The 7,383-nt window shown below is 47.5% G+C and overlaps 1 pseudogene; it reads right to left on the reverse strand.

Moving 5' to 3' along the window:
- Positions 1–105: 105 nt before the first annotated feature.
- LOC120877452 lies at positions 106–556 on the reverse strand (annotated as a pseudogene).
- Between the last annotated feature and the right edge of the window lie 6,827 nt (positions 557–7,383).

The following is a 7,383-nucleotide window of genomic DNA, read 5'->3' on the forward strand; positions in this document are numbered from 1 at the left end:
GGGTACACACATTACCATTTCACCTCCCATCTGCACTCTTCTGTGTACTAAATGATACAATAAACCCATTTTCCAGAGAGGAAATCTTTTTTTTTTTTTTGAAGATTTCAAGTATACTTTATTTCTTCAAACATGCCATATTTTAATGGGTACATAGTACTTCTACTTGGAATTAATTATGAGTTGATTTTGAAACAATTCAGTATTAAACCAGCTGGGATGATTACTGTTCTCTCCATTCCTTTGGGGTGACTCTGCCAGCAGGCGATGGGTTCCATTCTATTCCAATTTGTGTTGCCGTATATACCCATACAGCAACACAGAAAGTGGCTCCAACTAGCTAATACAGCATTACCATATTTGTCATGGAAATCAGGTGCCCGCTTCTGGTGGGTCTGCCTTGCCACTGCTTGCTCAATGCTTTGAACTCTCAGACGACTTAGTGCGTTTCTGGCCAAGGAAAACATCCTGCGGTTGAACATAAGATGGCTGCAACTACAGCTGCTGGCCTCTATCAATTCGGCGTCTAGTACCCTTGCAGAGTCCTGAAAAACCAGAGAGGAAATCTAGGTCCTGAGAGGACTCCATCCTAGTTGGCTTGGTTCCAGAGCTGGCGCCGTTAACCTTTACCACACTGCAGTCCACGTCAGCAGTCTTCTCAATGGTGGCAAGGAATTCCGTGGTTTATTTAAGTAGTTCCTGCCACCTCGAACAGTGTTTGACTCACCTGAGCCCTCTAATTGGGGTCACCTGTAGGATGAACATTGAAGGACTTTAAGCAGGTTGATGGCAGGGACTGATTTGTACTTGAGGAAGAGAGTGGTTCACAAGCTGAGCAGCCCCTTCAACTGCAGGCGTTCCCCTGTCAGCCTGCTCCCAGGCAGGCGGGAGGCTGAGCAGTGGTCCTTCATCCTTCATCCTTCATGAGTCAGCTTGATGCCGAAAGCTCAGCTTCTCTGTACACCAGTCCGGAATCGAATCTCAGAGACAGAGTACGGGGTGAAGTAGAAAAGGAGAGCATTATTGCTTTGCCAGGCAAAGAGGGCCAGAGCAGGCTGATGCCCTCAAAACCGTGTGTCTCCCCTTGCGGAAGAAAGAAGTGTTACAGTAATTGTTCAAAGGGGGCGTGATCAGCTCCTGGGCATTCTTGGGATGGGTTGGTGGTGAGGTTAGTGGGAGTCAGCATCATCACCCTTCAGGTCCAACTGGTCTGGGGTCTACATACTTGTGGGCCGCATACCATTATTAATTGCTCTTTATTTCTTCCTCCTGGAGGGGCTTTCAGTATCTGCAAAATAGCTGAAAGATATTGTTGTGTGTATCTGTCGATGGGGAAACGGGAGCCTACCCCAAGGCTGCTCTCTCTTCTTTTTTATGCAATATTATGTATCTGTTTTTGGCTGTGCTGGGTCTTCGTTGCTGCACTGGCATTTCTCTAGTTGCAGCGAGCAGGGGCTACTCTCTAGCTGCGTGCGTGGGCTTCTCATTGCATTGGCTCCTCCTGTGAGCCATGGGTTCTAGAGCACAGGCTCAGTAGTTGTGGCACACGGGATTAGCTGCTCCGAGGCATGTCGCATCCTCCGGGATCAGGGATCAACCCTGTGTCTTCTGCACTGGCAGGCAGATTCTTTACCACTGAGCCACCAGGGAAGTCTCCCAAGTCTGCTCCTGACTCTTTCTTTCTGATCTCACATCCTCTCTTGAACCTGCCCATTGGAACTCAGGGAGGGTTATGGAGGCTGCTTCCTATAGTCAGAGAAATGGGGGATATGGAAAGGCTTTGTGTCCAGGAGCCCCACAGATTCCTGCATGGTATTAAGATCTCCCTTCCGACCACATGAGTCCTCCAACCACTCACTCCAGCCCCACGGCTCTGCCTGGTTCCTTGGCTCCTTGGCCCTAACCATTTATACAGACATCAGACATCTCTGTTCGTGTAAACCAAGCAAGTGTACTACAGTGTGTGTTGCTCAGTATGTCCGACTCTTTGCCACCCCATGGACTGTAGTCCACCAGACTCCTCTGTCCATGGGATTCTCCAGGCAAGAATACTGGAGTGGGTTGCCATTTCCTCCTCCAGGGGATCTTCCCAATCTGGGGGTCAAACCCAGGTCTCTTGCACTGCAGGCAGATTCTTTTCCATCTGAGCCACCAGGAAATTCAGCAAAGTGGGATCTAAAACAGAAAGGTGGGCACGAGAGTGTGGGTATCTTTCTCTCAAATAGAATGTGTCCATGAGGAAGCAGCACAGAAGACTCTGAATCCCTTCCCCTGTTGGGGCTGGGAGCAGCTTGCTGCCTTTGGTCCCATACCCAGCGACTGGACAGGGCCCAGGAAGAACCTTCAGGATGGTTCTGTGTCCTGGAGGAGGAGGGTAGGGAACGTCAAGGCTGAATTTGACCAGTGGGGTCACATCATATGTTGTTATGGTCAATGTCTGTGTGTCTGAAGAATTTATATGTTGAGACCTAATGACTGATGTGATGGCGTTTGAAGGTAGGGTCTTCAGGAAGAGATGAGGTTATGAGTGCTCACTTGCTGGCTCTGAAGCAAAAAGAGGTATTTTTTTGTTTTTTGTTTTTTACCAGATCAGTGCTGGTACCTTGATCTTGGACTTCCAACCTCTGGAACTCTGAGAAAGAAATTTCTATTGTTTGTAAGCCACATAGTCTGTGATATTTTGTTATAGCAGTATGAATGGGCTAAGAAGTATGTGCAGTAGTAACTTTCCAGAATTCAACTCTGTTCTCAGATTAAATAAATAATCACCATGTAGGACATGCCATGTGTTCTGCAGAGATGGGCACAATAAATACAGTTCCCTCCGGTGGTCCTGAGTCTTCTACACCCCTGATACTGTGATTAAAGGTAACCCTAACTGCTGTGAAAAACCTCAAGATGCACAGTGGCTCAAACAAGACAGGTTATTTTTGTTGTTGTCATTGTTTAGTCGCTAAGTTGTGTCCGACTCTTTGCAACCCCATGGACAATAGCCCACAAGTCTCCTCTGTCCATGGGATTTTCCAGGCAAGAATATTGGAGTGGGTAGCCATTCCCTTCTCCAGGGGATCTTCCCAACCCAGGAGTCGAACCCGTGTCTCCTGCCCTTGCAGGTGGATTCTTTAACACTGAACTACCAGGTTAAATCCTAATTCCAGAGATTAGGGATTCAGGTGCCTGCTGATTTTCAACGCAGATCTTCCAAGTACACCTTGCTTGCTTGCATCTCATGAAGGCAGAGGTGCAGTGGGAGGACTGCTCGAGGCTGGTTTATTGGATGGCAGGGAGCTGGCACCAGCTACCTCCACTCCCATCAATGGGCTGCCAGTCAGTCATGTGGCCACTTCTACATGCAGAGGAAGTTGGGAAAGAGATTGGTTGTGGGCCTAGGAGGAAGAGAAAATAGATTTGGTAGACAAAATTTTTTGCTGTTTAAAGACCATTTTTTCTTTTACAAGGGATACGTCAGTCAATTTATTTGGTATTTAACCAAAGAAAAGCTATTTGCTCCAAAGCTAGAGGAAAACAGGCTGTGTTGATCTACATCTGAGATCACACCATTCTGTATTTAACGGGCAATTTAAGGGAACTTCAAGAGTAAATTTAGTACCAAGGGACTGAAAATTTGGCTCCAGCGTGAACTGGAACTCCACTATATTTCCAGCAAGGCCTGCTTTCCTATCATAGAGATGTATCTTGTCTTCCCACTATATACTGCTTGGGAGACAATGAAAACCCATCTTCATGCGTACAGTTTAAAGAGCAACTTCGATTACCTTATTGGATTTCACAAACTTATGAGGTATATGTAGTCAGGACAGGCTAGATTATACTGTGGTAAAAAGCTCCCCCGCAAACCGCAGTGAGTTCACATAGGAAATGTTTCTCACTTCTGTTGCATGTCTACTGTGGGTTGGGTATGGCTCTGCTTCACGCCATTTTTCTCTGGGACCCAGGTCGATTTTTGAATATTGCTGGTTAACACGGAAAAACAAAAAGTGTGGTGATGTCATTTCCTCCTGCATTTCATTGCCCAGAAGAAGTCATAGGCCAAGCCCAGTGGCCACTGGAGATCTGTGTGGAGGCATCAAGTCATCAACTAGAAATGAGCTTAGAGCTCAGGGGTGGTCAGCTGTGGAGAAATGGATTTTTGAATCTAAAGCCAGGAGACTGGCCAAGAATGTAGCCTTGTAAAGGAACAAGGTTCTGGGAATTCCCTGGTAGTCTGGTGGTTAGGACTCCAAGCTTTCGCTGCAAAGGGCGCTGGCCAGGGAACTAAGAAAGATCCAGTAAACCACACAGAGTGGCCAAAAAAAAAAGAGAGCGAGAAAGAGAACAAGGCTCAGGGTGACTCACGACTTAGCAGCTGAGCAGAGGAAGTGGGGTTGGCCAAGGAAACTGAGGCACAACCAGGGAGGTGGAAGGAAAAGCGGAGCAGGCTAGGCAATGGGAGACTGTGGTAGGAGGCGGGCAGCTGCTGTGCTGAATGATGGGAGGGGCTGAAGGAGAGGACCTGACTTCCGGGTTTAGCAATTGTCATGTGAAATAGATGGGGAAACAGTAGAAACAGTGTCAGACTTTATTTTGGGGGGCTCCAGAATCACTGCAGATGGTGACTGCAGCCATGAAATTAAAAGACATTTACTCCTTGGAAGAAAAGTTATGACCAACCTAGATAGCATATTCAAAAGCAGAGACATTACTTTGCTGACTAAGGTCCATCTAGTCAAGGCTATGGTTTTTCCTGTGGTCATGTATGGATGTGAGAATTGGACTGTGAAGAAGGCTGAGCACCGAAGAACTGATGCTTTTGAACTGTGGTGTTGGAGAAGACTCTTGAGAGTCCCTTGGACTGCAAGGAGATCCAACCAGTCCATTCTGAAGGAAATCAACCCTGGGATATCCTTGGAAGGAATGATGCTAAAGCTGAAGCTCCAGTACTTTGGCCACCTCATGCAAAAAGTTGACTCATTGGAAAAGACTCTGATGCTGGGAGGGATTGGGGGCAGGAGGAGAAGGGGACGACCGAGGATGAGATGGTTGGATGGCATCACGGACTCGATGGACGCGAGTCTGAGTGAACTCCGGGAGCTGGTGATGGACAGGGAGGCCTGGCGTGCTGCGATTCATGGGGTCGCAAAGAGTCGGACACGACTGAGAGACTGAACTGAACTGAACTGTGTGATGCCGAATAGAGCTGTTTCCATTAAGCAAGGGGTGGAGACAGAAGCTAATTGGTGTGGTTTGAGGAGATAATGAGAGATAAGCCAAACTGAGAACTTTGTCTAGGAAGAAGGAGATAGGGGAGCTGGAGGGAACGAAGGGCAGAGAGAGTTGGTTCTCCATGGGAAGGAGCAAAGCACATTTCTAGAAACAGATGGTGCAGGAGATAAAGGCGGTGGGATGGGGGAGTGGACTCCCAGGAGGACTTGGGGGAAGGGGGCGAGCCGGGCTCAGTGGGAAGAGGAAGAAGGACAGAGTCCAGATGGGGTCGTTTGTTAGATCTGATGCTGGAAAGGGCCTTCCTGCCCAATGAGTTTCTATTTTCTCGAAGAGGTGAGAGAAAGTGGGCTGGGGTGTGGGAGGTGGAGAGGAGAGGGGGTGTGAAGAGCTGCTCTGAAGGGGCCCTCACGCAAGCAAGTGAGAGGAGCAGAGTCAGAGGCCTTGATGAGATCAGTCCGTAGGTGGGGTGTTCCTCCTCCAGGAACAAGCAGCTGGTCAGGGCGGGTGGAGGGGGCGGTATCTGGTTTAAGTCAGGATGGAGCTTTTTCCACTGAGTATCACAGGAGAAGGGGAGAGGCGAGGAGGGAGGGTTGTTTTTTTTTTTTTCATTGAAGTATAACTGATTTACAATGTTAAGTTTCTGCTGTACAGCAAAGTGATTCGGTTATACATTTATATACATTCTTAAAAATTCTTTTCCATTATGATTTATCATAGGATAGTGAATGCAGTTCTCTGTGCTATACAGTAGGACCTTGTTGGTTATCCATCTTCCATTTAATAGCTTACATCTGCTGATCTCAGCCTCCCATACCGTCCCTCCCCCAACCCCCTCCCCCTTGGTAACTACAAGGCCATTCTATGTCCATGAGTCTCTTTCTGGTTCATAGATGGGTTTATTTGTGTCATATTTTAGATTCCACATATCCAATATTGTATGGCATTTTGTTTTTCTCTGACTTCACTTAGTGTGATCATCTCTAGCTCCATCCATGTTGTTGAAATGGCATTATTTCATTCTTTTTTTATGACTGAGTAGTGTTCCATTGTATAATATATACCACATCTTCCTTACCCATTCATCTGTCAGTGGACACTTAGGTTGCTTCCAGGTCTTGGATATTGTGAATAATGCTGCTATAGACATAGGGGTGTGTGTATCTTTTCAAATTAAGATTTTTGTCCAGATATATGCCCAGGAATGGGATTCCTGGATCATATGTTAATTGTTTTTTTGGTTTCCTGAGGAACTTCCACACTGTTTTCCATACTGTCTGCACCAACGTATATTCCCACCAGCAATGTAGGAGGGTTCCCTTTTCTGAAGGAAGTTTTGAGTGAGAATGAGTGAATTACAGAATAGACAACAAAAATCTAGGCTGGGCAAGATTGAAATGAAAAGAGTGTGGGGTTCCCCATTGAGAAAGTGGTTGAGATCAAGGTCAGTGAACCCTGGAGTAGAGGAATGGTTGGTGGAAGGTGAGGAGTTTGATTTCAGAGGTGGTGTGGTTATTAGTAACGAAAATGTCAAGGGGTAGCCACGGGAGCCATGGCCAAGACAGGAAGGAACTTACCCTTCTTGGGTAAGCTTCTCTGCTGTTACTTCTCCCCAGAGGCCCTTGGCTATAAACAATGTTAACACAGCTCGTACCAGGTACTGGATGAAGAGCTTTGAGTTAGTTGCCTCTCCTCAGGGAAGATGCGGAGAGAAGGCAATGGCAACCCACTCCAGTACTCTTGCCTGGAAAATCCCATGGACGGAGCAGCCTGGTAGGCTGCAGTCCATGGGGTCGAGAAGAGTCGGATATGAATGAGCTACTTCACTTTCACACATTGGAGAGGGAAATGGCAACCCACTCCAGTGTTCTTGCCTGGAGAATCCCAGGGACGGCAGAGCCTGGTAGGCTGCCATCTATGGGGTTGCACAGAGTTGGACACGACTAAAGCGACTTAGCAGCAGCAGCAGCAGGGAAGATGTAGGGGGTTTGTAGGAAGGAGGGGAGGATGAGCTGACTCGCTTGCCTGTTCTACCAAGACCAAGACAGCACCACCAAATGCTATGGGCTAAACAGACAGCCCCGGCCCCAACCAGCTCAGACCAATACAACTCAAAGCAGGAGACAAGAGCTCATGGGACAGGGCCCAGTGAGGGGAAAGGAA

The sequence above is a fragment of the Oryx dammah genome, unplaced genomic scaffold, assembly GCF_014754425.2.
Source record: "Oryx dammah isolate SB20612 unplaced genomic scaffold, SCBI_Odam_1.1 HiC_scaffold_2, whole genome shotgun sequence".
Taxonomy (NCBI): domain Eukaryota; kingdom Metazoa; phylum Chordata; class Mammalia; order Artiodactyla; family Bovidae; genus Oryx; species Oryx dammah.